Genomic DNA, 23,521 nt, shown 5'->3' with positions numbered 1-23,521 from the left:
GGACGACCTGTGCCACTGAATTCCAAAGATCGTGAGTAAAACCGCTCCCAAACAGGTGGCATTGACAGAAAGCAGGGCAAAACTAATAGATGACTGGAGGCGCTTACCAAATGTCTCCATTCGGTTCGACTTCCTATCAGGGGAGTGGTAGGAAAAGTGTTTGGGTTCGAATGGCTGTTGGAGGCCTTCACCACAAGACTTTCCAGTGAAGGGTGCTTGGATAAGAAAGTCGGGTCTCCTGAAGCAAAGCATTGGCATGTGACAATTTGTCAATTGACTGATGGACCAGAGCAAGGCTCGGCCCAAGTTCTAAAAAGGGTGTCTGCCAGTGCCTCACTAAAAGGCATGAGGGGCTCTGTCGAAGTCTGCCGCGGCTGCAGGACCCCAGGTAGAACATTAGTTTTCACCTCCAGGGTGGAAGGCTGCAGGTCAAGGTCTTCAGATGCCCTACGCATGACCATAACGCAGGATGCAGATTCTTTTGTTGCTAGTCCGGGAGCAGAGAATAGAGGGGGGTGTATAGCCCACTATTCTCTTGCAAGTCCTCAGACTAGTTACCATTCTAAGAGAGCTGAGCAAATTCATCACCGGGTCATAATCATTATCAGAATTGGTCCCAAAAAGGAATGCAAAGAATGTTCTCTACCCTGTGGTGATTAGAAAGCAGAACTGGACACCTCAGTCGGATTCGGGTGCAACATCAATTGAAGTGGGATCACCATTGTTTTGGCATTGTGGAGGACAATCTGGGTCAGCTCTTAGGGCAGCGAAGTTGGCATTGAAGTACCTGGGCCTAGAGCAGTTTTGGGTGATGGGGCAGCATTGACCGGTTATTTACCGGTAATATTCATTACTCCTAGTTGTAGCCCTCCCCAGTCCTAACTAAATTAGAATAGCTCCGCACACCAGAAACTCCCAAGCAACTAAAAAACCCATCCCTTTCCTCCATGCCACACCCACACCCTGAGGCATATAACCATGTGACCCGCCAATCCACAACCTGTACCACCAAGCAGAAGAAGCCAAACAGGGAGGGAGAGATGGGAACCTAGACTGGGACGGGGACGGCTACGACTCGGAGTAATGAATATTACTGGTAAGTAACCAGTCATTACCTCCTCGCCAGCCCTCCCCGTCCCTGTCCTAACTAAATGAGCAGATACAAAAGCAAGAATCGGCTTCACTCAGTAGCAAAACAGACTTTATTAAAGCACAGTAAAAGTCACACAACCGGTGCAGAACGCAACACAACGTCCCCAAACCCAAAACAATCAGTCCCACCCACCACCAAACGATAATGGGACATAAAGGTGTGAGGAGAACCCAGGTAGCAGCCCTGTAGATCTCGGTCATGAAAACAAGCCCAGGAAGCAGTCACCCCGAGTCGATCTCCCCTGAACCGACCCAGGCGCCAACACACCACAAGCCTCATACGCAGCCCACCACAACCAACGACTGAGGGTAGCAACAGAAGACTTCTAACCTTGCCCAGCCAACCCAAGTGTCACAAAAAGGGAATCCACCTTACAAAAAGGTTCAGTACGCATCAAGTAGACCTCCAGAACCCTCCAAACATCCAAACAGTGCAGCCGCAACTCAACCTCCAAACGAGGACTTGGCAGAAACAGGCAAAACCAGATCCGCCGAGCAGTGCAATGAGGAAGGGACTTTGGGAACAAAGGAAGGATCAGGCCGCAGAACCATCTGAAAAAACGCAAAAAGGGGACTGGACAAAGCAAGGAGCCCAACTTCCCAATCCGCCAAGCAGAGGTAAGAGCGACAAGGAAAAGCACATTGATCGTTAAAAACTGCAAAGAAACCTCAAGCAGAGGCTCAAAGGGAGCCCCCCTGTAAAGACCCCAAAACTAGAGGCAGATCCCAACTAGGTGCAAAGGACAGAATGACAGGCTTCTGGAAGAAACAACTCCTCAACAACCGGGACACGAGGGGAACCACTGGCTCACAGACCGAACCCCGAAAGGCCCAAACAGCCGCCCACTGAGACCTCAGGAAGGACACAGCCAGACCCAAGTCCAACCTTTAATTCGAAAACTCCAAGACAAGCTCTGGAGCCACCCCCAAGGCAGACCACCCCCGCGCCGTACACCAAGTCTGAGAAGATATCCAATGCCTGGCATAAGACTTGAGTGTCGAAGGGCGCCTTGACCCCTGAATAAATTCAGCCACAGAAGGAGAACACCCCAACGCCACAAGGTTCATCCTCTCAACAGCCAACCCACCAGGTGCAGGTGAACCAGACACTCCCGAGACTGAGGGGGAAACAACAAGGAACAAGGGACCTCCAGCCAGGCCCCACCGCCGACCTCAATGACAGAGGGAACCAAGGCCTCCTGGACCAATCCGGAACCACCAGGATCACCTCAGCAGGACACGCGGAATTAGAGCAATAGGGGTTAAGGCATACAGCAGGCCCCCCCTCCCTCTGGAAGGACAGGGCATCCACCCTTCAGACAGCGGCTGACCGAACCAGAGAACAAAACCTCTCCCTCAAGGCATTCTCTGGGGCTGCAAACAGGTCCACCACCGGGACCCCAACTGGGCCATCAGGCAACCAAACACTTCCTGCGACAGGTACATGTCTGACAGGGAGGGAAAGACCCTGCTCAGGTGATCCGCCTCAGAGTTCAAAACCCCTGGCAGATGTAAAACCCTCAGACACAACAAGTGAGACTCCGCCCACAGGCAGATCCGTTGCGCCAACAAGTTGAGGGAAGCCACCTTCGCACTCCCCTGGCGGTTGATATAACACACCCCCACCTTGTTGTCTGACCACAACATCACATTCCTCTGGAGGACCCACAGCAGAAAATGAGCTAATGCCAAGTGAACGGCCTTCAACTCCCTCCAATTCGAGGACATTTCCGCCTCCAGCACAGACCAAAGACTCAGTACCGACTCCTGATCCAAGACCGCCCCCCAACCAAGTTCACTGGCATCGGTTGTCAGGACCAACCTCTCCTGGGACACAAAGGGCGAGCCCTGCAAGAGGTTCTGATCCACCAGCCAGCAGGATAACTGCCCGGCATCAACAGCTCGTAATCCAGAGAGGTCGGATCCCAATGACCCAGAACATGATTCACCAGGGGGTACAAGTGCAAACGGGCCCAAGTTACAATCATCTCAGCCCCTGAACACGCAACTACTGGCGAGCCATGGAAGATGGAGCCCCCAACACCCTTCTCAATTCGTGCATAAGAGGCAGTCTGCAGGGCTCCGACAAGAAGACTTTTCCCAGCCTGGTGTTGAGCCCCCCCCCCCCCCCACCCCCCCCAATGAACAGCAGTTCCTGAGTGGGGCAAAGACGGGATTTCTCCAAGTTAGAATCCATCCGAACCATTGAAGGAGACTGCAAACCTCCCGGGTATGTGCCTGAGCCTGAAGGAAAGAAGAGGAAGAAGTCAACCAATCTTCCAAGTAAGGGAACACCTGTACTCCCTGAGCACGCATCAAACTGACCAAGGGTGCCAACACTTTAGTAAACACCCTAGGAGCGGCAGACAGGCCAAACGGTAATACCTGGAACTGGTAATGATCCACTCCCACACAGAAACGCAGGAGCCTCTGCAAAGCCACATTTACCGGCACATGAAAATAGATGTCCTGGAGATCAAGAGAAACCAGGAAATTCCCCACCGACAGGAAGGGAAGAATCAGCTGTAGAGTCACCATCTTGAAGGACCGATGAGGGATACACAAGTTTACAGCCTTCAGATCCAGGACAGGACGGAAGTTCCCATTTGGCTTCTGGATCAGAAATAGGATTGAGTAAACCCCGACCCTGCTGACCTACGGGCACCCTCACCACAGCCCCCTTCGAAATCAAGTCCCGAACTCCGTCCAACAGAGCTCAACACTTTGTCTGAGACCTGGGAACAAGAGTAGCTCTGAACACATCCCGGGAGGAGTCCCAAATTCGATTCTGTAGCCCAGTGGGACCACCTGCAGGACCCACTGATCCCGAACAAACTCCTCCCAAACAGGAACAAAAGAGGTGAGGCGATCCCCAAATGGTACCTTCAACGAACTCTCCACAAAGTCACGACTTGGAGGGACCTGCAGAGGAGGAAGCACCCTGTTGACTCAAATACGTCAGTAAACACTGACCAAACAACAGGGAAACCCCCAGCAGGGCGCCCCCCCCCCCCCAATATTGGTAAACTGAAACCCCCCTCGGATCAATCATAGGCAGCCCTCACTATGATCAACTAAACAACAAAACAGAAGTGCCAATACTGATACTCTATTTGATATCTTATTTATCAACCAAAAGAAGTCTCCTGATCAAAGATGGGAAATGCTATTCAATAGCTGTTTTATTATACAAAGTGAAATTTGGAAAGTACATTTATTTTAACTTTCAGTATATGCTGTCGAAAAACAGAACATTTTATATACAAAATGAAAAAAGAGAACACAATAAAATCAACCGTACATTCATAAATCAATCATATCACAGTCATACCACAAGCATTCACACATTCATACTACAGTACTTAACCTAAATTGGATAAAGGATAAACCAATGGGCTAAGTATTGGGTTTGCTGTATAACTAAAAAATTTTTACAGTGATTTATGAAATACACTCATTTATTTGCGTTTTAATCCAATGAATTATAGAAATTAGACAAAGAATGGGTGTATAATTCGTAGCACCTAGTGTGGCAACAGATCAACACTAGGGCAAAAAAGGGGAGCAGACGCTGGACAAAAGAGGGCCTATGCGTTTCGAATCCCTGGGATTTGGAAGGGATTCTCATCAGGCCCAGATCACTCACAAGGGAAAATGTATCCAGTGGAACAGATCGAAGAGTGGAATAGAATAGAAGTCACCGCTAATTTCCGGGTCAGCCACCCTCCCTCGCTCAATCCACGCTCTAGGACACAACACCATCTAATCCAGAGGTGACTTCTATTCTATTCCACTCTTCGATCTGTTCCACTGGATACATTTTCCCTTGTGAGTGATTTGGCCCTGATGAGAATCCCTCCCAAATCCCAGGGATTCGAAATGCGTAGGCCCTCTTTCGTCCAACGTCTGCTCCCCTTTTTTGCCCTAGTGTTGATCTGTTGCCACACTAGGTGCTACGAATTATACACCCATTCTTTGTCTAATTTCTATAATTCATTGGATTCAAACGCAAATTAATGAGTGTATTTCATAAATCACTGTAAAAAATTTTTTGTTATACAGCAGACCCAATACTTAGCCCATTGGTTTATCCTTTATCCAATTTAGGTTAAGTACTGTAGTATGAATGTGTGAATGCTTGTGGTATGACTGTGATATGATTGATTTATGAATGTACGGTTGAATTTATTGCCCTATTTTGTGTCCTCTTTTTTCATTTTGTATATAAAATGTTCTGTTTTTCGACAGTATATACTGAAAGTTAAAATAAATGTACTTTCCAAATTTCACTTTGTATAATAAAACAGCTATTGAATAGCATTTCCCATCTTTGATCAGCAGACTTCTTTAGGTTGATAAATAAGATATCAAATAGAGTATCAGTATTGGCACTTCTGTTTTGTTGTTTAGGTATTCAGGCTCAGCCTTACTGATTAGAGCCAACCCCAGTTGTTCTTTATTATAATGTATTTACTCACTATGATCAGGCATACACACCTCTAAATAACCGTGGGGACCCACAAGGCACTGACTGCCACTTATCAAAGCAGATTTCAACAGAAACATAAAGGGAAAACATGGGCTCGAAATGAGACGAGCGCCGAGCCCTTGAAACATACCTCAGAGTAGGAGCCAACCGCCACGCCCCTGGCGTGCAGAAAAGCAAGCCGCACCTAACACCCCTCCCCCCGCCCCCGGGTGTTCCCGCTAGAGCAGGGAACGAACCTGGAAGAGGGGAGGCCGCAGCAGGGAGTCACCACTCCACACCAGGCAGTCCGAACCCCTTAACACCACGATCCCCCTAAAGCAGGGACTCAAACATAATAATAATAATAATAATAATAATAATAGAGAGTTTGTAGAGCGCCTGGTTACACTGACTAGTGTGTCCCCACGCTGCGGTCAGAAAGAGCACAGAGAGATGTCGAAGAATGGGACAGTAGAGCTCACGGGAAAGCAATGTTTTAATCCTGGAAAAGCCAAGTTTTCCGTTTTTTTCTGAAGATGTTCTCTGACCGTTCCATACAGAGGTCTAGAGGAGGAGCGTTCCATTGCTTTGCGGCCAGGTAGCAAAAAGAGTGGCCTCCCATTCTCGTTTTTTTTTTTATAACTGGGAATTTCACCAGTCCTGCGCCTTGAGAACGCAGGGATCTAGTTGGCGTGTAAGGGGCCAGTAGATTGTGCAGGTACTCTGGGCCTTTCCTCAACATAATTCGTTGACTAATACACATAGTTTTGAATATGATTCTTTCCCTTATAGGGAGCCAGTGGAGAGTAGTTTTGGGCCTTTTTTTCCGTTTCTTTTTATTGAAATATAAAAACAAGCAAGGCATAAAACATATTTTACAAAGTGCCAGTTCAATTAGGGGAGGAAGAAGTACAATGAGCAGCAATCGACATAAGGAAAGGGGAGGGGGGGACAGGGGCCGAATGTAATAACAATACATAGAGTGGTCAAAATGTATGGATCAGGGGGAAGGTGGAACATCAATGTCATCAACTGCAGGCGGTATACATATGTTTCCACGATAACTATTCCAAGGTCCCCACACTCAACACCACTTCCGGGGACGGCCCCTGGCTAGGTACACAGTCTTTTCCCTGAACATACACCAATCCATGTTTTCCTTCCATAAGTCTACTGTGGGAGGCCTCTGGGACCCCCACAACTGAGAATTGTCTTGCTTGGCAATCATGGCCCCCAGGGATGCCCACTGAGTCTGAGCTACATTATAATCCGTAGGTTCACAAACGTTCAACAAACAGCGTCTTGCCTCTGGCAAGAGAGCTATACCAGTCACTTCCTTCATGACCTCATGGACCCCACTCCAAAAAGCAGCAATCTCACAACATTCCCAAATAATATGAAGAAAGGTAGCAACCTGCCCACACCCTTGCTTGCATAATCCCTCCTCAGAAAAGCCCATTCGGACCAAACGGGGGCCCGTGACGTAAATCCTGTGGAGGATCTTAAGTTGTACTAGTCGGAGTCGAGCTGGAATCGCGACCTCCTTGGGAGAGGAGATCGCAGATTGCCAGTCCTCGTCATCCAATTCAAGGCCGTCACGGGTCCACAAGTCCCGGAGATGTAGCAGGAGATCAGATCTATTATTAAATAATTTCTTGTAAACACGGGAGATAGTGCTGTCAGGTACATGGTCATCCAACAGCCTATCTTCAAGTGGAGACGATTCCGGAACCACCTCTCCCGAAGGGAAGACCGACATTAGGGCATGGCGAACCTGAACGTAGCGAAAGTACTCTGTGTCACCCAGTTCAAACTCCGTCTTTAACATCTCAAATGATTTCACCTGGCCCTTAACCCAGAGGTCGCCCACCTTACTGATACCTATAAGGTCCCATCTATCGAACCCCTTGGTTTTCCACAACTTCCCAAGCCTGTCCGAACCAAAGAGCGGGGTCAAGCGATCTTTCCACCCCAGGGAAGTATTAGCGTCCTGCCACGTACGCACCGCCGTCATCGTAGGCCCCGACAGAGTCTTGACCACCGATTTTGAGTAGAGCGCCCTATAATAATTCCCCCCGGGCAACAGCCATCTATTCATAGCAAAAGCAGGATTCAATTCAGGGCCATACATACCATGGGTGATGGCCCCCAATTGAGAAGCCCAATAATAACGTTTGATGTCAGGGAGAACGATTCCCCTGTCATACCAGGGGAGCGTCAATTTGGCAAGAGCAATACGAGGCCTACCGTCCCATATCAACTTCCTCTGAAGGTCTTCGACAGCACGAAAATAGCTAGCGGGAACTATATCAAGAGTTTTCTGGAGAGCATACAAAAACGGGGCAGAGACATCATTTTAAATAGGGCCGCACGACCAAGCGGTGAAAGCGGAAGTTTACGCCAACCTGCAACGTCCCGCTTCAATCTAGCCAGGGGTGGGAGAAGGTTCTGTTCATAACGGGCCATCGGATCCAATGAGATAAAAATACTGAGGTATTTGAACCCCGTCAGAGTCACTTGAATAGGGCAGGTACGTGGGAGAAGAGGAACATCACCAGAAAGAACGTATAAGTAGGATTTCGCCCAATTGATAATCAAACCAGAGTTCCTACCAAAGGAGGCCAAGACATCACACAAAACCATCAATGACTTCCGGGGTGAGGTCAAATACAGTAAGATATCATCTGCGTAGAGCGAGATGCGATCTTCAAAGTCAGGAGACCATTGAATACCCTTCATCGAGGGTTCCCATTGGATCCACGCAGCGAGGGGTTCTAGGGCAAGGGCAAACAATAACGGAGACAAGGGACAGCCCTGACGAGTGCCTCTCCCAAGACTAAACTGAGTAGAAACACGACCATTCACAACAATTTGCGCAAGGGGGTCCTCGTAGAGAAGCCGCACCCAGCCATAAAACCGGGTCCAAACCCGAATTTAGGCAACGCAGCCCATAAGTATGGCCATTCCACGGTATCAAAAGCCATCGTGGCATCTAGGGACGCCAAGCCGGCCGGCTCACGCAACGTCGCAGCTCTCGCGAGAACGCCGTGCAGACGCCTGAGATTCAGGGCAGTATTTCTATGCGGAATGAAACCGGATTGATCCGGATGTATTAACTCACCGATAACGGTGATCAATCGGTTAGCCAGCAGTTTTGCAAGGATCTTAGGTTCGGCATTCAAAAGAGAAATCGGCCTGTATGATGTGCACCTATCCCTCGGTTTCCCCTCCTTATGGATCACCACAATGGTCGCAAGACGTTGATCGCTGGGTAGAGAACCACACTCTTGAGACTCCAAAAACATTTCTTACATAGGGCGCTATCTTGTCAGGCCGCAACTTGTAAAGTTCAATAGGCAGTCCGTTAGGACCCATAGCCTTTCCCGAACGCAAGGAGCGAATCGCGAGAGCCACCTCGTCTGCGGTTATTGGAGCATCCATTCGTTCCCTCTCCAAATCAGAAAGACGCGGTAGAGCAATATCACGCAACAATAGATGTGAATTTTCCTCCGGCCTATCCGACACAGAGGCATACACTGACTGAAAGTGATCTGCAAAACACTGGACGATCTCCTCAGGGTCAGTAACACGACCACCGCTCGCCGTCTCGATCACAGGCACCACACGACTAGCCCCATCCTTCTTATCCAGCCACGCTATCAATTTGCCTGCTTTATCACCTATGTCATATAGCCGTCCCTGCTGTTCTCTACTCATTGCCTTAGCCGCATCAGTAACCAACGCCCTATATTCTAACTGCTTGAGTCGCAAAACATGCGCCCTAGCACGTGTAACTTCTCGCTCCAGGCCGAGCTCAAGGTCCGCTATCTCCGCTTCAATCTTAACCACCTCCTCATCTCTCCGTTTCTTAACACCTGCGATTAACGACAGGGCCTGGCCCCTAAGAACAGTCTTGAAAGCTTCCCAGAGGGACACCGCAGACGACACCCAACCCTCGTTCTCAAGAAAATAATGGTCAAGAGATTTCACCAGATCCGCACGAGTTTTAGGGTTCCGGAGGTACCAGGGGTTGATCGGGGCTATCCGATCCTCCGTCTCAGGAGTGGACTCCATACAAAGCCATAGTGGAGAATGATCAGAGATCCCCCGAGCAAGATGCTTAACCTCAGTAACAGAAAGCGCCTGTGCAGCCGGGACCAAAACATAATCAATTCTAGAAAGGCTACCATGAGCGCCCGAGTGAAAAGTGTACCGTCGCTGAGCGGCATGCAACAACCTCCAACAATCCACCAAGCCCAGAGTATCAATGAAATCATGAAGCCAGTTCTGCGCCCCCTTAAGATCTCTAGGTGGATGTCGATCAGCCATACCAGAAGCCACAGCGTTAAAATCGCCACCCAATAGCAGTGACCCCTCGGTGAGAGCGAGGACCACCCGTCCCAAGTCTGCGAAAGTTGTTGACTGTAGGCCAGGGGGGACATAAACAGAAACCAGGGAAAGAGTTCGGCCCTCCCATCTACCCGTTAGAGCAACATAGCGCCCCCTATCATCGAGGACCGTAGCGTCGATCTCCAATGGGAGAGAAGCCTTAACTAGAATACCAACTCCCCTTGTGCCTGAGGAAAACCCGGCATGGGCGATCAGACGATACCCCTTCCTATTCATGGCATGACAAGTATTACCTATCAAGTGCGTCTCCTGAAGAAGGACTACATCTGGGCAAAGACTTTTCAACAATTGCAGCACTACCCAGCGTTTAATCCTATCCCCCAACCCATTCACATTCCAACTCATCAGTTTCAGAATCCAGCACGTCGATCAGAAGGTCTAACAATACATTGCCTTGCAAAGAAACCAACACGCACCCCAACAAAAAAACCCCACTCCCCCACGAACCCCCCACCCTGCACCCCTGCATAAGACTAGAAAGCCACCCCAACTTGCAGTGTGCCTGTCGCCCCCACACCAAACTAAGCTACAAAAAGTAAATCAGAGGAGGAAAGGGACCCACCAATAGCCCGCAACCCCCCCGGATGTCACTACCATTCACATTGCAGGATTAACGAACCACATTTCGAGGCCTACTGGGGACCCCAGAAACCAGGCAAAAGGTGTCTATTCCTGTTCCATCAGTCCGCCTTCCGCCCCTCCGGATTGTTCCTCTGGCGCAGGATAGTTCCTGTAGAGTGTCAAGCCAGTCGGCCACCGCGTCAGGCCGATCAAAAAATAAGTGTGATCAGCATGTTCGATCCTTAACTTGGCCGGAAAAAGCACAGCGTACTTAAGGCCCATGTCACGCAGCCTCCTCTTTACCCCCAGGAAACCAAGTCTCTGCCTTTGAACAGATTGGGCAAAGTCCGGGTAGAAGTTGATAGTAGTGTTCTCGAACTTCATAGAACCACTCATCCGCGAAGCCTGCAGGATAGCGTCTCTGTCACGAAAATTGAAAATCCTTGCGATCATAGGCTGCGGTGGGGCACCCACCTTTGGCTTACCACCCGGAACTCTATGAGCCCGCTTAACCATGAAAAATTTACTCAGTCCCTTGGGTGCAAGATGGTTAACAACCACATTTTCGACGAAGAGGTCAGCTGCAGAATCTTCCGCCTTTTCCGGGACACCGATAATGCGGACGTTGTTCCACCGAGACCTCCCTTCAAAATCCTCCAGACAACGGACGAAGAGATCATTGGAGGCCCTCAAGTTGCGGACCTCCATCTGCAGATCAGCAACATCACTCGTCAAACTGGAGGTCTTAATGTCCAACGACTTGACTTTCTCGTTCGTTTTTGTCAAGTCCGTACGGATCAGATTGACATAGATCGCCACAGTATCAAGTTTATGGGCGAGGGTCTCCATTTGTTGCCCAAGGGAGGATTTGATCCCATCTATGGCGGCCATAACGTCTTGCAGGGTCGGTTCAGTTGCCGAAGTCGGAGCATCTCTAGTGTCCTCCAGCGATCTGCCCGATCCGCTAGGAGATCCCCTAGTCTGGGCATAACGGTCCATGTTGTTGGTCTGGGCATAGCCACCCCGCCAAGTTGTCTTGAGCTTCGGCTTTTCCCCCTCCGGTTTCCCCGCCATTGCGGTGTACAGACCGACGTGAGGCAGGTAGACTAAGTAGGAAGATGGCGGCTCCAGGACCACAGGGCCATGGTCCAACCTCACTCGGAGGGCACACGCAAGGTATCTTCTCAAGAATCTCAAAGCGGTACACTCAGATGTGGCGTAGAATAGCCGACCTCGGCACTAAGGGGCCGCTCGCAGTCGAATCTCCCTCTGGGAAAGACCAAATCGAAAGTGAAAGTCAACCAGACCGGTCGACCCCACCACCTCAGGCCGATGTTGTTCAACTACAGCTCGGGCACCGTGCCAACTCCACAGCCGGGCATCACGGAGGCGTAGGCCGTAATCTTCTGAGCACCACAGCTCCGGTTCCCGGGGTCCGATTTGGAATCAGAAAGCAGATCTCGCCTCACCCGTGGTTCATCTTCACAAATATTTCAATGAAGGACAGGATAGACGACAGGATAGATGTGGGAGGCTAGGAGGGTCTCGGGAGCCCTGTGCTCACGCGGCCATCTTGGTCACGCGCGAAGCTCCTCCCCTCAGTTCGGGCCTTTTTTGATGAGGCTCTCCTGGGAAGCATCAGGACCAGATGGGCGGCGGCGTTTGTGTACTGCAGTCTTTGTACGCTCTTTCTATTGCCCCCTATATAGAGTGCATTCCCGTAGTCCAAGCGAGGGGTGACAAATGCGTGGACTAGAATTTTCCTGGCCGCTACTGGGAGCACATCTAAGATTTTCTGAAGGGTCTTCATTATGCCAAAGCACTTTTCTGCCACCGTCCTGGTGTGGTGATCATAGGAGAGGGTGGGGTCTAGCCATATCCCCAGGTTTTTGACCTCCTCCTTAGGGACGGGGGTGGCGCCCAGAGTCCTCGGCCACCAACTCTGCGACCATATCGCGGGGGCGTTTCCCACAATGAGGACCGCAGTCTTCCCGCCATTCAGCTTTAGACAGTTGTTAGCCATCCAGACAGCTGCGTGTCATCCGCGTATGACACGATGCTAATGCCGTATTTATCAATGATGTTTGACAGAGGGGCAATGTACAGATTAAAAAGCGTAGGGCTCAGTATTGATCCCTGGGGTACCCCCTGACCTAGTCTAATATTCTTTGAGTAATACTGCCCTTGGAAAACTTGAAAACTCCTGTCCTGTAGGAAGGAGCTTAGCCACTTCAGATCCAGGTTGGTTATTCCGCTCTCCTTAAGGCGTTGAATCAGTATGGGATGAGCCACGGTGTCAAAGGCAGCGCCAAGGTCCAACAGAATCAGTGCCACTGTCTGTCCAGCATCAACCAGCCGACGGATGGTTTCAGTGGACAGAAGCAGCGCCGACTCTGTGGAATAAGAGGCTCAGTAGCCCGATTGCGTGGGGTGGAGTAGGCTGGCTTGATTCCTGTGATCCGTTATCTGAGCATTAACCAACTTCTCTGTGATCTTGGCGAAGAAAGGTTGGGGAGATATAGGTCGAAGATTCTCCAGTTGGCTGGCACTAATCCCTGGTTTCTTTCTAATAGGGACAACCACTGCCTCCTTCCATCTTTGGGTGACTACTCCTGCCTCAAAGGAGAGTTTGATAATGTGTCTAATGTACGGCGCTAGAATATACATACTCTACCTCATATTTCCTGGTTTAATGGGGTCTTTCGGGGAGCCTGATTTGATGTTCAGAGCAATAGATTTCAAATCATCTAGGCAGGGGAGGCTGAAACTGGAGAGGCAGGAGGCTTCTTCCAGATTGCATACTCCTTTCCAGTCAACTTTCCTACTACGGGCCTCTTCCGGGAAAGTGGAGTAGATTTTCTCCACTTTATCCGAGAAGTAGTCTGCAATCAGATTGCAAGATTCAACAGAGGCTTTACTAGGGGCGGAGGTTCTATCCAGGGATGAAAGTTCTTTAAAAATCACAAATAATTCTCTTGAGGAATTGTCGGCAAGTTCAATCTTCATATTGTAATGTGCCACACGAGTCTTCCTTATGAGAGAGTGATACATTTTTAGATTAGTTTTATATGTGGCCCTCCTTTGCTCCGAGAAGTCTTCCCTCCACCTACGTTCCAGACGTTTACAGACGGATTTCATTGCCTTCATCTCCACATTAAACCAGGGCGCTGATCTAGATTGTCTCCTAGGGGCGTTAGTGGCCCAAGGTGCCACCCTGTCAAGTGCCTCACAAATGCATTCATCGAGAGCATTGCAGGCCCCTTCGACATAGCTTCCTCCAGGTTTCCTCCCTTGCAGAAGAGCAAGATTAAATTTGGTAGCCGTAAACTTGGACCACTTCCTCTGGGGTTGGCTAGTTTCTGGTTTAGGCCTAAATTGGGCCTTGGGTATAGGGATACTGAAGGGGATGATGTAGTGATCAGTCCACGGGACTGGGATAGGAGCATCAACTTGGAGCTCTCCCCAGTTAGCAAAGATGGGGTCTAGTAAATGCCCATGCTGATGAGTCGGAGGGTGGATTGTAATATTAATTGGAGTGCCTCCAGCTCCTGGCTGAGCTCTTGCGCCGGGGCATTATCCCTATCGTTAAAGTGTAGGTTAAGATCACCCAACACCAGCACCTTGGCATAGCGTAGTGCTAGTTGGATGACATGCTCCCTGAGGCTGATGGCGAACTGTGAGGCTGGGCATGGTGGCCGGTGTATCAGGAGGCCCTTAATTACATGGATATTGTCCACTGTGATAGTAAAGAGCCCTGCTTCACTGGCCTCTATTGACATCCTCTCCAGGGCACATTCCACCGCTAGTTTATGGATCATGGCTACCCAACTCCTCTGTTTCCAGGGCGATCAAGTCTAAGGATCCCATAATTCGGGGGGAGGGCTTGAAGAATGTCTGGCGAAGAGTCTTCATTCAGCCAAGTTTCAGTTAAAAACATGATGTCAGGTTGGGTGTCCTGGAGAAGGTCATAAAGCTCATGTTTATGCTTGCTAAGTGACCTACAGTTAACTAGTATCAGTTGGAACTCATATTCCTTGCCAGCTGCCCCCCGGTCTGTTGTCAGCGCATAGGGGCAGCAACTGCATTTTTGCTCCCTGCAGTCCAACTGTATACTATGCGCGCATATGTTAGATATGGAGGAGCGCATCATATAGAGTTCCTCATAGGAGTAGGTGTAAGAGCTCACAAAATGGGCAGGGGTTCTGGCCCCAGGCCCTGGCCGGCCGCATACCCACGATAGGCACTTAGGAGACTAAACGGCTACCAAGCAGACCGTTTCACACTTTCCCGAAAGGAGGCACAGTACCAGCACCCCCCACGACAAAGTTGGCCGACTTCGAAAGCGTGATCGAGCTTGCTTAGGGTAGTGCCAGCGGCATGAAAGAGCAGAGCTCCGCTTCAATTACTTGTGTTTTTGTGCTTACCTTAAGACTTGGAGCATGATGAAGAACGACCTCTGGAGTGGCTAAGTCGACTCCAGGAGTGGGACCGGGTATGAACTTTTGATGAAGAGTGGGACTTGTAGTTGTCCTGGTGCTGGGTTTTCTTATGAGAGGAAAAATGTCTAGAGAGACGAGAAGAAGCTCTGGATCCATGCCTAGTGATGTGTAAAGAAAGGAATGGACATCAGCGTGTTGTAGTAACACCTGTATAGGCCCGCACATAATTTGTGGCACGGAATGGCATCAGTCCAGAACCACAAGGTGCCAGCTTCCAGCACGTAGAGATACTGCTGAAAAGATTCCGGATACAGTCTGATGCCTGGGTAATATTCAAAAGGCGAGGGATCTGTAACTAGAAGTCTATCGGAATGTTCGTAATCATAACTGGCGACTATATGGGGTTAAAATGCAGCATCCCATCAAAAAGGGCAAAGCAGTCATCAGATCCCATTGAAGTTCTTGGATCCTGTAGGTGGAAACACGTGTGAGACCCTTCAAAAACCTTATCACAATTGGGGATTTGAACAAATATTGCTGATCTGGAAGCAGATAAATGCTGATAGTGCTGCAATGTATCGTTTTACAGTGCTCATCACACAACCCTGACGAGCCAGTGACAGAGCAAAACAAAAGACCACCAATAGATGTGTTTTTAGAGGTTCCACGTTCTGGTTTGCATACCATGCACAAAATCAAATCCATCTTCCAGAGTAAAACAGGTGTTATGGAGGTATGATAAGCTGACCAAATCCGGAAGCAGCTTGAAGAATCTCAAGTGTCCTGGCTTAATCTCTAGGCATCAAAGTGGAAGCTCCGGAGGTTGGGCTACAGCACCAGCACCTATGACTTGGAGAGGAGGTGTGCTATGAGAGGTAAACTAAACAGGGGACACAGGAAGTGTCACAGAAGATCTGCATACCACACCCTCCTTTGGCAGTTGGAGGGATAAGAATGGCTTGGGCCTGTTCTAGAGAATCTCAAGGCTAATGGAGGGTTTGGAGGGAAAAGCGTAATAAAAAAGAAAATTCCTCCTCAAATGAAACTCAACCAGCAAGGCTCCATGCTACTGGTACTTGAGGCCACAGGACTGTAGCCAATACTTATTTTACGAGTGGTGAACAGTTCAGCCAAAGGGATACTCCACAGGGCAAGATATTCTGGGCCACCTTTAGGTTTAAATGTCACTTGTGGTTGGCAAGATAAAGCCAATTCAGGCAGGTGATCGGTGATGAAAGCCTGCCTGATTGTTTGCCTCCAGCCATATACCATCCACATGTGCCCAGGCCCAGGCCATGAGTCTTAAGCGGCTCTTTAAAGAGAGTTTAGACCTCACTCCTGTAGGCTTTTGGACATACCAGATCATAGTCGTATTATCTGTCAAAATCTCGTCCGTCAAGTCCCTAACAAAAAGGAGGAAAGCATTTAGGGCTAGATGAATGCCTGCAGTTCGATCAGGCTCATGTGAAGGATTTGCTCCTCTGGAGACCAAAGCCCCTGACTGATCTACAGTTCCTCTAGATGTGCACCACCCCCTAGAGGAAAATAGGTCAGTTTCCTCTGCTAGAGAGGAGCAAAAGGGCATCCTTTGTGCAAGGTACTCCTCTACCGGCCACCAGCCCAAGTCTGCAGCAGTGTCCCAGCAGATCTTGATGAGGCACGCATATCTCCCCAGTGCTGATACCACCGCCAACAAAGAGAACACTGGACAGCAGTCATGTGCCAGCACATGTACCTGACCAGAAGGATGCAGCCAGCCAGCAGACTTAGCAGACAAAGCACCATCTGGACTGATACCTGAGCTCCCTCCTGAAACATTAAAATCACAACCCAAAAGCCCAAAATTCTCTGAGGAGGGCTGGCTTTGATGGATGTGGTGTCCAGTACTGCCCCATGAAAAGGAGGTGCTGTGAGGGTTATAACTGAGAATTGGACACATGGATGGAAACCCCCAAGTCAAACTACTGTGACGCTGCTAAACTTAGGGAGCCTCTCAACAGCTGTGGGGTGCCCAACTTGAGCAATTAGTTTTGAAAAGACTGGGATCCCTGACCTGAGCAGAAAAAGACCTTTGTGAAGACCCGGGGGCGATGTCAGTCCAAACAGGAGGAATACAAATGGGTGGTGGGTGGACCCTACCATGAATTGCATATACCTGCTGTGCAACATCAGGATGGCTATGCGTAAGTACGCATCCTGCAAGTCGAAGGACACCATCCAGTCTTCTGCTTGCAGTAATGTTTTCCCAGCTGTTTATTCCTGTCTGTCATCAGTGGCAGCTAGGGACATTTGAAAGAGGTGGGGCACGAATGTTGTGGCTGAGTGCGCTCTGGCAAATGAGCACAGCGAACGATCCCAACTAGTTCTCCTCCGCAATTTATTTTTAAAAAGAGTGTGCAAATGGTGCATTTTCAAGCAAATTTGACAAAACAAGAAGTTTAATAAAGCAATTGTGAAAGTGTAGCTATGACATCAATAAAGAGATTTCATGATCTCGCCTATGACTGATATTTGGAGGCGCTGCAGAAAGTTTTGCACATTTACTGTGCCTACCAAAGAATGCGAGTTGCTTATCCAGGCTCAACAGGTTTGCCTGCTTGTGTTCTTTAATACGGTTCAGAGTGACAAGAGCAGAACATAATGTACGTAGTAATATTTAATGTACTCATCCGTGCTTGGAGATGTTATGACTTGTGCAAGTCCTCCTTGGCATCCTACTTAGACCGTGCATCTTGGCAAGGCCTCTAAAGGACAGGGACAAGTGCGAGCTAGGCCGAAGGGGGAGCAGGCTATACAAAAGGGAGAATGCAGGCCGTTTCAGGTCAGGGTGTTTTTGTGCATGTGCGTGAGCACGTGCAACTGGCATGGTAAACAAGTTTGCACATGTGTGCACGTGTGTGGGTGCGCACATATGCGCCTGGCATAGTAAAGCAATTCTGCGAGTCTGTACATATGTGTGCGCGTCAAGTGTGTGTCTGCGTGCACGTGGTAAACCTTCTGTCTTCCATACATGGGAGCACTCAGTAGCACTCATTTTCAATATCAAATACATTTTGGCATTCAAGGGAACGAGGAACTTGTTACAAGGGACCGAATGACTTCGAGGTACTTTATGGTCAGCTAACGTTAATTAAATTATTTTGTGCATTACAAGCACCGGCGGCTGGGGAGAAAGGAACAAGCCAGGGGAGGCAGGCACGATGGAGGTGTGAGAGGAAAAGAGAATTCAAGAGGAGAGACAAGCCGAGGGGAGCTGAGAACAGGGCAGAGCACCAGTTATTGCTCGGGACTAACTTTGGCTGATAGCTTTAAACAAATTCTCCATGGTTTTTTTTTTACTCAAGCATTCAGTACGTTCATTACTATTCATTTTAGTTTTCTGAAGTTCTTCGTTGCTGAAGAGTTGTTTTTTTCTCAAATAATTTTTCTTGGATTCTCAAGGACAAACATGAACATATATGAAAATCTGCTGGCTTCCGACTGGACTTTCTCATTATAAACTGAGAAAACCCATCCCTGTGAACTGCATATCTTTGGGAGGGGGGATGTGTGGTGTCGCGCTCTAGTTGTTGGGGGCGGCACGCAGAGCATGCTGGGACATTGGCGGGCGCCATTTTCAGAGTGGCGATTGCCCGCAAACTAAACTGCAGCTTTCCCGGTGCTCGGGATGATTAAAGCTCAATTAAGAAATATTACCGCGTCTCTGTGAGTTAATCACACCGCGGTTCCTACAAAAATTGGCAACCAGGCTTCACCGGGTGCCGCCGCAGCTCCACGTTACACGGCGCACGCCGGAAGACCCACGGAGCACCAGACCCCAGTCCTGAGCACGCCAGAGGAGACTGCCGCTCCCCGCGGGGGGTGGAAGAGCGCACAAGAGTGCCGAAAAATGGCGGTTGGCAGCGCTACCACCCCTTTCTAGACCCTATACCCAGGAGCACAGGAAGGATGAGCCAGCACAGCCCCAGGCCTGGGCAGCAAGACAGACACACCCTAGCCAATCCAGGTTGAGGTGCAGAATACTCACCACTCAGCGATCCAAGGAGACACCATTGGGGCAAATCCAGTACGCTGCATGAACCCTGAGCCACGAGAGGAGAGGAGGAGTCTGCATGGAAGAGACTGCACAACACGCACAACAGTAAGTGCCTGACGAAGCCCCGCAGCGCACAGTGCACGTGCATAGCACAGAGTAGAAAAGGTGGGCCCTTACTGAGCCAGCATCAGTCGCCCCTCCCTGCGGAAGGAGCAGAACGCTGGAGCCTCACAGCCCAGTTCACGTAGGGGATAACAACCCTTCAGCCACGCAAGCACTAGCGCCAGGTGACAGACAAAACCCAGGGAGCCCGCAAGGAGCCGCAGAACAACCACCTCTAGAATCGCATGACGCGCCCAAAATGTGTGCGCAATCTTCCTCTCTCACCAACTTGGTCCCCTTCTTGCCTAAAATGGGGAGCCCGCAATGCCATGGGAGGACTGGAAGCGTTACTTCCTAAATTACCTGCCAGCTCTAGAAGATGAAAGAGATGGTGCCTTCTCAAACGCAAGGAGGAAGAAAATTCTCCTATACAACCTAGGCCCAGAAGGAATCAGGGTATGCAACAACTTGGTGAAGAAGACCAGACCCGCAGAAGACATGGATGTGTTCCAACACGCGTTAGAAGATCTAGACTCCCACTACCGCCCAGTGGTATGCACAGCGATCGACAGATACAACTTCTACCAACGGAAACAACACAGCGGAGAGTCGATAGATGAGTTTGTAGCGGCCCTACAGAAGCTTGCTGTGATATGCAGGTTTGGCGCACTTCACGACGAACTCATCAGAGACAAAATCATAATGCATACAGTGAACACAGCGAATCAGGAAAAATTATGGGTCAACGGGGATGCCCCCCTGAAGGAAGTTGTGGCTCTAGTAAAGAAAGCTGAACTGTCAAAGAGATGCGCAGAGGCAGCGAAAAGAGACAACGTCATCAAGACTCCAGTATGTAAGATTTCGGACAGGAACAAACAAGAAGTGATGCAGCCTCAAACATCGCAAGGTGTGAGGTACCAGAAGAAATACCCGTCCAGATTCTCGAGACCCCAAAGACCGCCAGTAGATAACAGAAACACCTGCTACAGATGTGGTTTCCAGACGCATGCGGGAAACGACAAAGGGTGCCCAGCATTCAGAGCCAAATGTTCCAACTGCAGAATAATGGGACACTATGAAAAAGTATGTCAACGCAAGCCCAAGAAAGCTGAAGTGAAGTACGTCGTTCAGGGATCAGACAAAGAGGAAGAAGGCCCCGAAGAAGAAGGAGAAGACGTAGTCTTATGCATAGACGATCGAGTACTAGGGATAGACCATACAAGGTTAGGGAAACCGGTGTTACAAATGACAATAGGAGGCATACAGGTGGACATGGTGGCGGATTCAGGCTCCCCCTACACAATAATCCAACGAAACATATGGGAGCGTAACTTTGAACCCCGAGTAGGAGCTCAACTGCTCCCCACAGATATACATCCAGTCACGTTCACAGGGGAACCCATATTAATGGTAGGCTATCAGCCATTGATGTTCGATTTCAAGGGAAGGACCCCAGAAGGAAAATTATATGTTGCTGAGAAGGGACCTTCAGTATTAGGATGGATGGACCAAGGAGCTTTGGGCATCCAACTGAACCCGGGAGGCACGACCCAAGTGCTCATGGCAGACATGGTCAAATCATATGGAAAAAATGCATGGAAGGAGGAATACCCAGAAGTCTTCAATGGCACGATTGGGCGTCTGACAAAATTCACCCACAAAATCTGCCTCAAGGACGGAGCTAAACCTGTAAGCCATAAAGTTCGGAATATTCCCTTCAGGAGTAGAGAGGCAGTGCAAGAAGAGCTACATCGCCTGGAAAAAAACGGCGTAATTATGGCCATTGAAAGCGCGGAGTGGCTCGCACCATTAGTAGTGTCACAGAAACCAAGTGGCAAAGGGAACTGAACAAGAACTTAGTAGTGGATAAGTTCCCACTACCCCGTATAAACGAGATGTTGGCAAGAACGAAGGGAGTGGTTCTCCACAGTGGACCTTACCTCGGCATACCAACAAATCGCCCTGCACCCCTCGTGCAATCACCTCACTTCCTTCATCACACCATTCGGTGTTACAAGTTCCTAAGGATGCCGTTCGGCTTAGCGTCTGCTGCCGCAGAATTTCAAAAGCTCATGCACCGGCTGTTCCAGAAGATAGATGGAGTGCAGTACTTTCAGGATGACATCCTGGTCATGGGAAAATTGAAACAGGATCACAACGCCAAACTGAGGGCGGTCTTGGCGGTGCTAGCACAAAATGGACTCTCGGCGGAATGGGAGAAGTGTAAATTTGGAGTGGAATCAGTGACGTACTTGAGGCACGAGATCAGCGGAAGAGGTATAGAACCAAAACAAGCAAATGTAGCAGCCATCAAAGAGGCACCCACACCAAAGCAGAAGGAAGATGTTTGTTCCTTCCTGGGGATGGCAGAGTTTTACAGCAAATTCGTATCTCACTTCGTGTCTAAGACACACCACCTGCGGCAACTACTAAAGGAGAAAAATACCTTCCAGTGGTCGGAAGAACAAAAGGAATTCGAACCCTTGAAACTGGACATTTGCGCCGCAGTGCCTCTCAATGCGTTCAATCAGGCAGCACTGTCAATTCTGACCACTGATGCCAGCGACAAAAAGCTAGGCGCTGTACTGACGCAGAAGTCACAGGAAGGAGAAATCACTACCATCAGCTTTGCGTCAAGGTCGTTAGCGCCCAATGAGGAGAAGTTCAGTGTGATAGAGAAAGAAATGTTAGCAGCGGTCTGGGCCACGGAGCGGTTCAGACAGTTCATATGGGGTTCGAAATTTCTACTCCGCACGGATCACAAACCACTGGTGAGGGTACTGACCTCTAGTGGGCATGCAAATGCGACAATCCGCATTGCGAAGATGACCCTGAGGCTACTGGATTACGTATATGACGAGGAGTACCTTCCAGGCACCAGAAACAAGGTGGCGGATTTCCTAAGCAGGGCGGCGGCAATGGAACCAGCTGCCAATCAGAAACCTAAGGAAAGGGAAGAGTACATGGTGCACTCACGCAAGACCATGAAGCAGTGATCAGTATGCAGGAGTGGGAGAAGGCCTACGCGGAGGACGACACACTCAAGGCAGTGAAGAAGTATATGACACGAGGCCAGAAAAAAAGCACTTAGACAACAGTCTGAGAAAGTATTGGGAAGTTCGAGGAGAATTGTCTATCGGAGACAATCCAGTGTTCCTGCTAAGAGGAGACAAGGTGGTTCCCCCACAGCCATTAATAAGCCATCTTCTCACCATCCTACACGAAGGACACCTAGTAATAGTAAAGACCAAGGCGAGGACCAACAGGCGTATTGGTGCCCTGCCATAGACAGTCAAGTGGAAAAGCACGTAAGAATGTGAACAGTGCAACAATGCAGACAAAACAAGTCTTGCTACACCCCCCACCAGGGAGATTCGCCTTTCCCTCCAGTCCCTGGGAAGAACTGTTGGTGGACATCTTGGGCCCCATTTTTGATACAAATGGGGCACCCAAATATGCGATAGTGCTAGTGGATAGATACTCCAAGTGGCCGGAAGTGGAAGTGTGCGATGAAGTTGACACAGAAGCAGTGCTGTCCTTCCTCACCGCCACGTTCTTAAGAGAAGGCATCCCAAGAGTTGTGACATGTGATAATGGGCCGCAATTTGTATCAATGAGATGGACAGCCTTCATGGAGCGCAACGGAATAGAAGTCAAGCACACCCCAGTGTACCACCCTTCAGGGAATGGACTAGCAGAGGGGTTCAATTGTGTGATCATGGGGTCGGTACAAGCTGCGATAAGCGAAGGAAAAAACTGGGAAAAGGAACTCCAACGGATGATTTGGGCCTATCGCATCACCCCGGTGAACACCGGATACAGCCCGTTCAAAGTCTTACGTGCCCATGACCCCTTCACAAGAGACGATCTAGCGTGGAAACAACTAGTTATCCAAAGCAAGTGGTCTCCGGCAGTAGTAAGATGCAACATAGAAAGGGCGCAGGACCTGTACACGGCATACTTCAACAAACGCCATAATGTCAAGGAAGTCACCTTGGAGAAAGGTGAAGGGGTAAGAGTGAAACAAGCCCTGTTAAAGAGGAAAGGAGACAGTAAGTTCAGCCCACATCTATAAGTAGTTGAGCCCTACGCAAGGTCGGCCTTGCTAAGTGATGGGAAAATATGGTCCCTGGACAGGATGGCAAAATGCAACCGGATCATGAGACGGGAAAACGCAAGAGGAACAGAGTCCACCGTCCTGGCAGGAAGCAGTTCTCCGGAAACAGCACAAGCACAGGAAGGAGCAAGTCAAGGCCCAACATTGTCCAACCATTGGAGAGAAGATCTGGACACCCCGGACGGGAAAGAGGTCATGAATGAAGCCGGCCAGTCAACACCCCAGAGCCCAGGTAC

Source organism: Lissotriton vulgaris, chromosome 6 (genome assembly GCF_964263255.1).
Source record: "Lissotriton vulgaris chromosome 6, aLisVul1.2, whole genome shotgun sequence".
In the NCBI taxonomy this organism is placed as follows: Eukaryota; Metazoa; Chordata; class Amphibia; order Caudata; family Salamandridae; genus Lissotriton; species Lissotriton vulgaris.
This window is presented reverse-complemented; position numbering follows the sequence as displayed.